Source organism: Callorhinchus milii, unplaced genomic scaffold, assembly GCF_018977255.1.
Source record: "Callorhinchus milii isolate IMCB2004 unplaced genomic scaffold, IMCB_Cmil_1.0 Scaffold1, whole genome shotgun sequence".
Taxonomy (NCBI): Eukaryota; Metazoa; Chordata; class Chondrichthyes; order Chimaeriformes; family Callorhinchidae; genus Callorhinchus; species Callorhinchus milii.
The window spans coordinates 124,238,541-124,250,813 of record NW_024704742.1 but is presented as its reverse complement, the minus strand read 5'-3'; the positions used below and the strand labels follow the sequence as shown (position 1 = coordinate 124,250,813).

Below are 12,273 nucleotides of genomic sequence, written 5' to 3'. Positions count from 1 at the left end.
CACCGAAACAAGCAGCATTGTTTTGTCAAAATGTAAATTTTACAAACTGAGGCCAGCATTTTAAATATTTCATACCAAATTAAAAACAAATTCTCTTTGTCCATTGATATCACTTCCAGGAAACAGTTGAGTGCCCAGAGCACTAAAACTTCAACCCTTAAACATACAATTGTTCCGAATCCAATGCACAACAAATCCAATCACAACAATTCCAGTAGTCAAACATTCAAAGACTCAGTCAATGTGTATTTTCTTTTCAGCACTGATGCAGCAGAACACAAATTCAACGCAACCAAGATATTGCTCTCTTCACTGCAGTACAAATCTGCAAATCTGTTCACCATCCGGTTTCACTATGGACCCCTTTCATTTTGCAATCACACTGCCAACTGCTCATTTCCCGCACACGAGACAGCTTTTCTTGATAAAACGACAGACTTCCCGTCATTTAGTCACCATCAATGTCACTTTTTACTTTGCTGAGCATGCGCAAAGCAGGAAGTGACACTGATCATGATCCACTGACCAAGAAGTTAGCCCTTTTTGCTTCATACATTAAAAAAAACACTACTTTTGGTCATCAGGTTGCCTCAGTCAATTCTTGTTTCGCACAACATACAGGAAATGTCTTTGGAAAAAGCCAATTTTTATTTTAGTGTACAAATAATTTTGCAGGCAAGGAGTGAATTGGTTGGTTGTGTGCATGTATATCATGCCTCGCTAAAGGTTGGTTCTTTAGGGATCCTAAAGAGTGCATTATAACTGTGCTCACTGTACTTCAGGGGAGGTGTACACATATCCTAGAAAATTCCAGCAAGTGAGAAGAAGCAAAGCCAACTGCAGCCCAACAAGCAAAGGATCCCTTCTCAGTCTAGTTGGAACCTCTGCAACCTCCTAACCTCTACCATCCTGCTCGCTCCCTACGCTCAGCGGACTCCGGTCTGCTTCACATCCCCCGCCTCACTCGCCTTCTGACAATCTGCCCCTAACCTCTGGAACTCCATCTTTCCAATACTCTCCAACACAAACCACCAATAGCACACCAATTATGCATAATTACTGCTACACAAGTTAAACTAATGGATACATTTGCAAACACAGAATCCGTGACAGGAAGGTATAGCTAAAATCAGCTACAAATTAAACTTATAATTAGCAAGACAAAGATCAGATGAAGTACTACTGCCTTTAGCATCTTTTTTAACCTTAGTCCTTTCCCACGAGTAAACAATTTCTGTATACAGCTTCCCTGAATGTAAATTAACCTCAAATAAACATTAATATCTCTGGAAATAGAAGTGGTTGACTAACTTAGTAATTTATCTGATAAAATAAACTGCTAGAATGCTTCTGGAAAATTCCAAACATAAGAAAGTGCTATTATTTAACGGTTGAAAGAGGTACCTTTCTTACATTTACATTTTCTAATAGCAAATTGTCTTTTTTCCCAAAATCAAATTTTCTTTCCTTCACAGCTTTGATGAGTAACTAAGACATTCTTCATGATCCAACTCACAATGCAATCAGGTCTCCTTATAAACTGAAAGAAATTACCTGAGATAAAATTGCAGTCAGCAACTTTACCAGCTTTGGTGATAAGAGGATATTTTGCTATTTCGTCCACAAAGTATACAGTCACTTTACAGTGTATTCTGCGAAGTGCTTTGAGACGAGTCAAAGACATTATAAGGCGCTATCAAATGCAAGAATTATTATTAGGATTTCTCTTGTATCAGTGCTTAGTTCCAAGCTTGGTAAATTTACCAACCTGCAGAATGTCTTACCCCATTGTGTCTGCAAAGAAAACCTAGGTTGTTACAGAGATGAACAAAATATTACAAATTTGATGATAGATAAGGAGGATATGTAGAATATCAAGGTAAGAATCTCTACAACTTCAGAGAAAACAGATCAGGAATCTGTCAAGTAACTAAATTCAAGATGATTCTTTAGACCACTAAGAAAAAGGAGAAATTTCTAATGCTACTTATATGTAGCAGTCATTGGATTTGTTAATCTACACATTGGTGAAACTATATAAAACTGCAATTTTTCCTTAAATTCTCATTGAATTTTAAAAAAACAGTAAGAAATCAAGTCTAACATGAATGTGAAGTAGCATTCATTATATGATTGAATAGGAAGGGGGGAGTTAGAAAGAGGAGTTTATATGTTTTTGAATTAGGCTTGCCGATATCTTGGAAAGTACAAAAGCATAAACTGACGACATCTGAAATAAACAAGGTAAACCAGGTTAGCTTTATTTGAAACACTGACTTTATTCCTTTTAATTTGACTTTATGTATCTACAGTTCTCGTTGAGTCAAGATGGTCTCTGAGCCATTGATTTCTGTATTAATTTCAATATTATTCGGGGTGCCCTGCAAAAAAAAACTCAATTTAAGAGCATCTGTGGAAGAGAGTGGTTTGGAAAGAGTCAGGCAGCAGAGGAAATGGGTTTCCCTCTCTATATAAAAAAAATTTCCATCCTACATTTTATCAGGAGGTTGACTGGGAGACGAAAAAGCTGGTGACCATTTTAATCCAAAGTGACAAGAATGGAGAAGTTTAGCCCAATGATATGCAACTACAGTAACAAACAAAAAGACCACTGCAGGAGAAATGCAGAAACTGCTAGCCTCCACTCGAGTCCTCTTCATCTGACTAGATGACAAGAGGGTCTTCCACCTATGGAAGAAAGAGAAAAAGGCCAGTAAGAAAAAGCAGTCATGTGAACAACCCAAGATCTAATTTAAGGCAGTACTCGAGTGTACAACGTCTATACTCTCAAGCATAGGCCACTGAGTAATAATTAAAAGGGAATGATCATTTGCTGAAATTTCCTTGGGAAACAGCTCACCAGTTCTGAAATTTATGGTAAACCCAATTTTCCCACCAAAAGGGCTTTCAGCAAATGACCATTGTTATTCACAAAATGTGGGACTTAGCGCCCTCTGGATTTCCACAGCAATTTTTTCATGGTGGTTGCTCTTAAGAACAAAAATGATCGTATTACTAAAATGCCACCCAAGTGCAGCCTGTACTACATGCTGCACTTGTCTTGCAGTTTCAATCTAAGACAAAGAATTCATAGTCAATGGATTCTTTTCAAACAGAGTCTGCTCTCCCCATATTAAATCAGGATAATTATCACAAGTCCAATGACCTATACAACTTACGACCCACCATGGGGAAACAGACCTTGCCAGAGAAGGCAACACATGACAAAGCCAAGAATTTTAAGAATTTGTCATGAGTAATGAAGTGAATTAAAAATGAAAAATAATCCATAATCTAAAAAACATATGAACCAATGTGACTGGAGGCAGTCAGTTAGTACACTAACCTTTTACCTTAATTTGGGTCGTCAGATCAACCTAGAACCATAAGATGAACAACTCTTCTTTCAGGTGGCTTTAATGAATTCCAAGTGAAAGATGTATGGCCAACTTCAATTTAACTTCCAGTAAACTTGCTTCCATATCCATTAATTGTGTACCAATTCACAGTTGCATTAGGACATCACAAGGTTGGCAGATGCAGGAAACACAAACAACATAATTGGTGCATTAGAAGCATTCTGCAGCATATAGGAAAGCTTTGCTTCTTTTAACCAATGATATATCACCCGCAAGTAGAAAATAGGGTGGGTAACATAGTCCATTTCTCAGGAACAACATCTGTGCAATGCATAAAACAATTTACCAACAGCCACACCCCACAAAGAAGAGCAACTTGTTGACATAGCAAGAGGACAAACTGCCCTTTCAACTCTGAGACTTGAATCCAGCTCAGAACAATTGAACAACAATTTCCTCTCTGGAAGATACAATGAGTGCAAGTAGTTTTTAATCCAGATCCTAAAATTGTGTGAACTCAGAACACAAGAAATGCAAGAATTATTAAATCAGCCCACATTAACAACAAAATTACATTTGTAAAGCGAAACATTATAGTTACAGCTCTGAAATCTCAGTTATGTTTTTCTGGGGTTTTTTCTCTCCACATACTAAAAAAAAGCTGGTACAATAAAGGTTTCTTGTAAATTAAAACTGTTAGAATGGTCAGAGGAACCTTTACTCTGAATCAGATGACTATACATGCTGTGCTCAATAGCAAAAAGTAAATCAGGTTCTGTTCACAGCATTGACATCTCTATACATAAATACTCACTAAAAATATTAAAAACATAATAGCACACAGTTCCTCCATCACACAGGTACCAGGAAGACTATGAAGACAAAAGACATGGTCACCAAGTATTAATCACCACTTATCAAATAAAAGCAGCTATACCATCTATCTCTAGCCCCTGAATTTCAAAGCATCTAAAGAACAAATTCTCTAACATGTCTTTCAAAAGGACCAGGAATAAATCAAACTGAACAGGAAAAAAAGGATCTAGGGACTGAACTAAATATCGGTTTGTACAAGAAGACCTTCTGAAAGGTGTGTAAAGCCCTATGTGATTCTAACAACTAAGCTAAAAGAGACTGACACATTATTGTCTGTGGTTCACTGCATACATGACTTTGTTTAATCAGAAATGGAACAAAAGGAATAGATGTCCCCAAAGAACAAATACAACAATACGATGAGCCCCCCAAAATATACAATGGTTAAAGGTGATTAAATATTGTTTCTTTTTCTCCCTTGTCACATTTAAGGAGCAAAGAAATAAATTTAAAGGGTCTCTAATTTGAACAAAGTAGAAAATACGACTTTGGGATGATGACTAAGGCAAATGTAGTTCTGCAAGTTAATTTCCCCATCTATTATGTGTAAGGAACAGAGTTCCTAGTGCTACTGGTGCAGTAACATTTCAAAGTTACCTTTTACTCAATTTTCTGGACAGGACAGGATGTTTGCACCGAGTCCGCTATTATCTTTTAGATGAACCACAATATCCTTGTTAGATGCATTGGTCTTGACACAGTTCCAACATACGTAAATGTATTTGTCAGGTGAGGAAGTCACATCAGCTCCTGTACAGATCTGCAATCTGCAATAAATTCCCCGTCCTCAAGCAAGACAGCCACACAATAGTTTGTCAGCCATTGTTATTGATGGTCAGGAAATGAACATACACTACATTGTGAAACAGATGATTTCTGATGACTAGCTCCAACTGCTGTAGTGTCATTATAGTGGATTCAACAAGTCCAACACACAGAAACGCATCACCATGCTTAAGATTATCCAAACCAAAGTTCCACATAAGCATCCCACCAGTGCACGGAAATTTCCCTTTGTCTGGAATAGTTTGAGATGGCACTCTTGCCCTGGATGAACACACCCTGCTTACCTAGTTCCGGAAACTATCCAGTGCAGCTGGCAACAGTCAAAGTTTGTGGATTCCAATTTGCGCGTTGCGAGTACTTGGGGTACAGCTAAAACCACATAGTCCACCATTGCGACCACTCTTTGGCAAGATTCTGTTGCTACTCCAGTAAGCATCACCCCACCCTGAAGCACTCTGACTTGCAACGTTAACAGGAGCCGAGTGGGAAGAATCCCTGACCCGTACCCTCGCCCCACTCCCCAAGCTGCTCTGCTCCTCCAAGTCCTGCTGACCAGTCAGGTTAGCTGATATGTCAACAGTACCTTGGAGCAGTGCAGATCTGACTGACTCAGGAACCACCACAGTCTAAGTAAGCAATGCAGAGGATCATAACAGTTAGTTGATGTGTAAAATCATGTAATCTGTACTGATATCTGTACTGGCTGGTGTTTATGCAACAGCCTTTGTTTTGACAGTGAACTTGGATAAGTAAACATACAATTCAAAAATCTGCCAATCTTTAGAGTTCATCTTGATTAAAGTATCTCACTTAAAATTGACTTCCCAAGTCAAGTCACACTAGAATATATCTATGACAATAGAAACTAACTCTCACGAAGGCTTTAGCCAATCCAGACACGAGTTAGAAAACAAATGGGTTTATAATTATGCCATATAACTTAGTTTGAAACATATTCTCTTTGACCTCTGTAGTATTTCACAGCAAAAGTGACCATCATTGCACCAAAACTAAACCTAGAATTCTTAAGTAGAATAACAGCCATGAATTTGTTTGTTGCCTTCCATCACAAAACTTCAGGATTCAGAAAAACAAAGTTCTGAAGCTACAACTTTGCAGTACTACCACAATTCCTGAATTACCATGCAAATGTTAATGGCTGCAGCTATTAATACTAAATATGCTAATATATTGTACCTGTAATGCTTAGTGTGTTACAGATAGATTCACTCAACCAGGCACCGCTAGACCTTTCCACTGCTGATAAATTGCACCACTCATTGATGCCATTTTCTATTTGGTCTCAAAACTCATGTTGATTTGAATTCATCAACAATTACAAAATTGATCTGGAAATCCAGGTTTCAGTCAACACAAAAAAAAATTGCTACCACTTCAAAATAGCCCTTGTGGTTAGAAGAAAGCTAGGAAACAGATTTTAAACTTAAAAATAGCACATATGGACAAATGGTAATTGTTTTTAAAAACATACAAACACAAAGAAGGTTGAAGGTCACCACAAAGCAAATATATAGTATGTTTTTAACATGCATTTAAGTAAGATACTGTTACAGCGATAAAGTTATGAAAGTAATTTTACTGTTGTAATTGTGAGGTGAAAAGAGGGTTCAGCATCACAATGTGTAAGTTGCAATTATACAGCATCAGTCAACCCACAGACAAGAACCTCCAAAGATTTGCCAGCAACCAAAGGCTAAACTCATAAGTCTTGAGTTGTAGATATGTGCTATAAAAATAGGGCCATAACATCATTTTTATATTCAGTAGTGGCCAAAAGCATTTTTAGAATTGGCTTATTTTACTGTGGTAATTCTATTATTAGCTTTTCATTTTCCATTTTAGAATTGTTGAATGTGTTTAACGTGGAACATAAAGTACTGATAAACTGTTACTGCAGCATTATGTAAAACTCTGTACATGGGAGGAGAGAAAAGAACCTACTCGAGAAAACACTCAAGAAAGTGCTATTAGTATTCAGAGCCGGTAAACAAAAATAACTTCCTAGTTATACAACAATTTACCGACCGGAAATCTCCAAAGTTGACAGCAGATGTATAACTTCCTGCGCAATGCCCACTAAGATTTTTTTCAAAATCACATGCTTTCTTAATAGAACTATCACAGAAAGATAAGCAACACTTATGGCCACTATTAAATGCAAAAGCTACATTAGAATCCTATTTGTACAACACGTTTATACACCACAAGTATGCTACATTCATAAATGTGGTACATTTTGTGTCACCTAAATGTCAGATTTGATCCCCAGCCAATTCCTGACCAGGACCACTTTCCTACCACCTCCATCAGATTGTCTGACCATATCTCACACCCAACTCAGCTGAAACCCTCATCCACGCTTTTGTCACTTCTCAATTATTCCAATGCCCTCCTCGCTGGTTGCTCAACAATACGATCCACAAAATCCATTCAATTGAAAACTCCACTGCAAGTATACTCACCCACACTAAACTCTGTACCCCAATTATACCAGTCCTTGCAGACGCCACTGGCTCCCTATCACAGAACAGATCGACTTCAAGCTCCTAACACTTGTCGACAAATCCCTTCATGCCTGGCACCGACCTAACTTTCAACCTGCTTACTCCCCACTCCACTACCTGCCGCCTCCGCCCAGCTGGCTCCAGCTTGTCCCTTGTCCCCTCCACTCTACCATCTACAGCTATGCATTCAGCCACTGTGCCCTGAAACTTTGGAACTCTCTTCCTCAATCCCTCCACCTTGCCTTCTTCTTTCCCATTTTCAGATCGCGCCCTAAGACGTTCTTTTTGACTGTGCCTACGGTCAGCTCCCAGCTCCTCCCTTTGCCCAGCTCGGTGTCAGGCGCCACCACTCTTAAGCGCTCCGAGACGCTACCCTGCATGAAGGCTGTTATAATAATGCAGGGTGTTGTTTCAAAGCACTGATTTTTTAAAGATTTATTGATATTGTATTGACCCAAACCAAAACAAACTTTATTGATCACGGCAATTCCAGTAATAGAGCAACAGATTGGTTCATCCTTTCTACCCTACACCTGCGCCATAACCCGCTCTGCCTTCCCCCACCTCTGCAGCATCGTTCGGCTCCACCACTGTCTACCGAAACCCTCATACATACATTCATTACATCAAGGCTTGATTACGCAAATTCTTTACTTGTCGGCCTCCCCAACTCCTCTCTCCATAGGCTGCAGATCATCTAGAACTCTGCAGACCATGTCCTCTCCCGCACCGGGCTCCGCGACCCTATCATCCCCATCCTCGCCTGACTCCACTGGCTTCTCATCACACAGAGGATACAGTTCAAGATCCTGGTCCCCATCTTCAGCAGCTCCTCTTAATTCTGCTTTCATGATCTGTGTCAAATAGCCTCCTGATAAGTACATTTTGCCTATTTTATGTTCCTCTCAAATCCCCTTTCCTACAAGAAAAATAATTTAGGTATGTAAACTTCTTCTTGTAAACTTAGAAAAGCCCAAGTTCAGGAATGATCAGTCAGTCACTCATGGGAACATAGGAACAGGAGAAGGCCATTCAGCCTTTCGAGCCTGTTCCAACATTTAATTAGATCATGGCTGATTTGTACCTCAACTCAACCTCTTTGAACAGTCTTCAATGTATTCATGTGACTAGCAAAAAATCCTGACTTCATGCTTAGACTAGCTTGTAAATAATTTTTAATTTATACTAACAAATTAACCCATATAATGAATGGTACTACCTTAATTTCACATATAAAGGTATTAACTTAATTGGACTTGACCTCCCTGTCGTAAACAATAAGCGCTCCAAGACACTGGCCTGCGTGAACGGTGCTATATAAATGCAAGTTGTTGTAAGAAAGTTGATTAATGACTCTATATACATCTATAGGAATATGGGAAAGTCCCTATGTTTTGAATAATGAATTGTAAAGAATAGTATTATCTTTATTACACAGGCTTATCATAGCTTTATCAAATTAGCTTTTTAAAACTCAAAATCATCTGACCAGCTGTCTAATATTTTCAAAAGAGAATGAACTAGAAATGCTAAAAACTGCGAACATTTACCAAAACACACAATACTTTAAGAGATCAAACTTAAGATACACTGAGACTTGTTTGATTACAAAAAAAACATCCTGTTAAAATATAAAAGAGTAATAGCAAATGCTATATTTGAAAAACACTTCATACAAGGAATTACTTTGAAGCCTCACTTAATTCATTCTAATTAACTAATTAATTAATAACTTAATTATCCTCCCTTCCTTATCCCAAACCCCAGCTCAGGTACAAATCCAGCACCTTGGACATCTTCACCGCATGAAAGGCACTATACAAATGTAATTTGTTTTTTTTGTTTGTAAGCACACAACAGCTTATCTGCCTCAGCTGCTGCGCCAAGAGAGCAATGAGATGAATAAACAGTTAACTTGTTTGACAAATTTGCACTGGCAAATTTCCCTGCATTTCCTCTGGATCATGCATGAGATATTTTTAACATCCACCAGAAAAGGCAGACAGACCTTTGCTTAACATTTAATTTGAAGAGCAGCAACTTTAACAGTGCTATACTCCCACACTGGATTGTTACCATGATGAACAAGTCAAGGTTTGCTATTCAAGCCGACAACATTCTGGCAGAGACATTAACATGGCCCAACTGATACTACAGTAAAAATGTAGTATGAGCAATTTCACCTTTCTTAAAATTTCTCTCTTCATCTCCCCAGGACACATACTAACCAAAAGGGAAGGCAAGAAAATGTTTCCTAAATTGATCTTTAATGCCTTTAAAATTCTCCATGAGTGGCCTAATAGTGCACGATCATGCATAGGCTGTTCAAACAGTAATTTTATTTGAAGTTAAAAGAATTATACACACAACTGTTCTCAAATACACTATATTAAATTTTAATATAGTCTATTGTGCATTTATATGAAAAATATAAAGTCAATAGGAATTTTATTTCTATTGCTTAGATTGGAAGAGAAAGCAAATATTTCAAGCAACTAAGTAGTTAAGGTACATTCAATTAAGTAGGCTATGTTCTCAAAGGAAAGATTGAGATAGATTTGAAAAAAGGCCAAGAAACAGACGATTAACGTGATAGCACTTTGAGATGTCGATGACGTGATAAGGCGCTGTATCAAATAAAAGGATTATTATTATATTAATTAATGTGCAAGTTATATCTTAAAATTTGAAACTACAGGCTCAAGTTTTCCTAATTAAGCTTGACGAGTTTCACTAACACATCCACATTAAGTATTTTAGGGACCAAGAAAATGATGTTGCCATTACAACCAGTATTTTTCCCTGAAAAGGGATTTCCTTCCTTTCTCCAAAGTAGATTTCTCATCATATCAATCCTACACATCACTCAACCAAACCAAATATCTCTAAAGATTGTGCAAATGGTATATTTAAATTTAAGAGGACACATACAGGTTTTCCCCTCCTTCTGTATGCGTCCAAACCAGGAAGGTCACACATTTAGGTGCTCTGCTATCAATCTGAATCAAACAAAAATATTTACCCAGAGATATTTCAACTTTGACATGCATCAGGAAACTATGAATCATACAGTTTTATCCAATCCCATCAGTTAGGTAAAATAACCACAAAAATACAAAATGTTTCAGCACCTGGCCTGTAGAAATTAGCATTTGTGTCGACTTGAAAGATTCCATATAATGAGGATACAGTTAAGCACCCAATTTCCAATGCTGATAATTTAAACTACATTTTGCAACATAAAGTACTACTTCATTTAAAAACATTTTGTGGTGCATTATCACATGTATGACTAGCTGAATTTATAATCTGGCTTTGAATTCCTCCAGGCAATAGTCCCTGGTATCTCTGATACAAACAATCATGCAACTAATTTGTGTCAAATGCTTATATAAATACACGTTTTGCAAACATGTCTGCATGACTCATCATCCTGTACACAGTATTGTGGAATTAAACACAAACTGCATGAATGTAACATGAATGTAGAAAACAATTCTGGACATTTTGGCTAAATTTTAACACTGATCAAGGAATAATCTTCTGTTACATTAGCTGAAGAAATGATATCAGACAACATTCGTCCGTTTAGAACAACCATAAGAATTTTTATTCTTATACATCTGGGCACCAACACACATTAAATTTCCTGAAGTTTAATGCACTTCTGGTTCAACAATAGTTCAGGAGACTCACAGTCCAACTGTGCTTCAACACCTTAGGAAACATTGGGGTAGATAGACAATTCTTATAAAGTCAATGCTAGGCATCTTTAGAATTTTTTTTCTTTCCTCTTAGAGCATCCTACAACTTAGATAGAAGCCATTAATCAATTCAGCTGTGAGAACTAAACATCCCAATCCTATGCTGAGAAATAATCTAGATTTAATACAACTTATTTTCAATGTCAGCAGAATGATTAATATGTTAATCCAGGATCCCACTCAAGGTGAGCAGCTCTATCTTTTTCTGCTCCCACTCCCTTTACTGAGAGTGTGGACAGTGGAAGTGAGGGAAGGAACACGAAGAAGAAAACAGGCAAACGGGAGGGTGCTACGATAGAGAGCGGAAGGATTGGGTGGTACTTAAGAGACAAGAGCCGGGAAGGTGGCCGAACCAAGGGAACACAAGGTGGGTGGCAGCAGCATTGACAGGAGGGGGAGAGGAGTATTGATGGGTGGGGGGGCAGGACAGGATGAGAAATCAGTGAGGTTAGTCAATTGGTGGATTGCTTTCCAGGGGTAATAATCCCTTGAAAGAAAAAAAATGTGGTCCCTCAATCCACATTTGGAAGTACTGTGTACAGTTCTGGTCCCCATATTCCAGAAAGGATATAGAGGCACTGGGGAAGGTGCAAAGGGGATTTACAAGGATGATACCGGAACTGCAAGGTTATACTTATCAGGAAAGGCAGAACAAGCTTGGACTCTTTTTTTCTTGAAAAGAGAAGGATGAGGCGTGACCTAATTAATAGAGGACTTTAAAATTATGGAAGGTTTTGATAGGGTAGACATAGAGTAGATGTGTCCATCTGCCCCCCCACCCATCAATACTCCTATGTAATTCTATGTAATCCATGACTGTTTGTGGGACACTGCTGTGCACAATTGGTTGCCGCGTTTCACCCACAAAATATAGTTAATTCACTTTACAGTATATCTTTTGAAGCGCCTTGAAACGTCTCTACGACGCGATAAAGAGTTATATCAAGTCCTGGATGAGAGCTA

The 12,273-nt window shown here is 38.1% G+C and overlaps 1 protein-coding gene across 7 annotated transcripts in view; it reads right to left on the bottom strand.

Annotated features, from left to right (window-relative positions):
* LOC103177836 (ADP-ribosylation factor-like protein 15) overlaps positions 1-12,273 on the bottom strand; it is a 187,669-nt gene that overhangs the window by 161,267 nt on the left and 14,129 nt on the right. For 3 of the 7 annotated variants that reach the window (XR_487765.2, XR_006085151.1, XR_006085148.1), the window contains exon 2: positions 2,260-2,688. The exons of 2 other annotated variants lie outside the window; for them this stretch is intronic. The gene's annotated coding sequence lies outside the window, so the exon portion shown is untranslated. Of the gene's footprint in view, positions 1-2,259; positions 2,689-3,346; positions 3,476-12,273 lie in introns of those variants that run through there. 2 more of the 7 variants (XR_006085150.1, XR_006085149.1) reach the window with 2 other exon arrangements.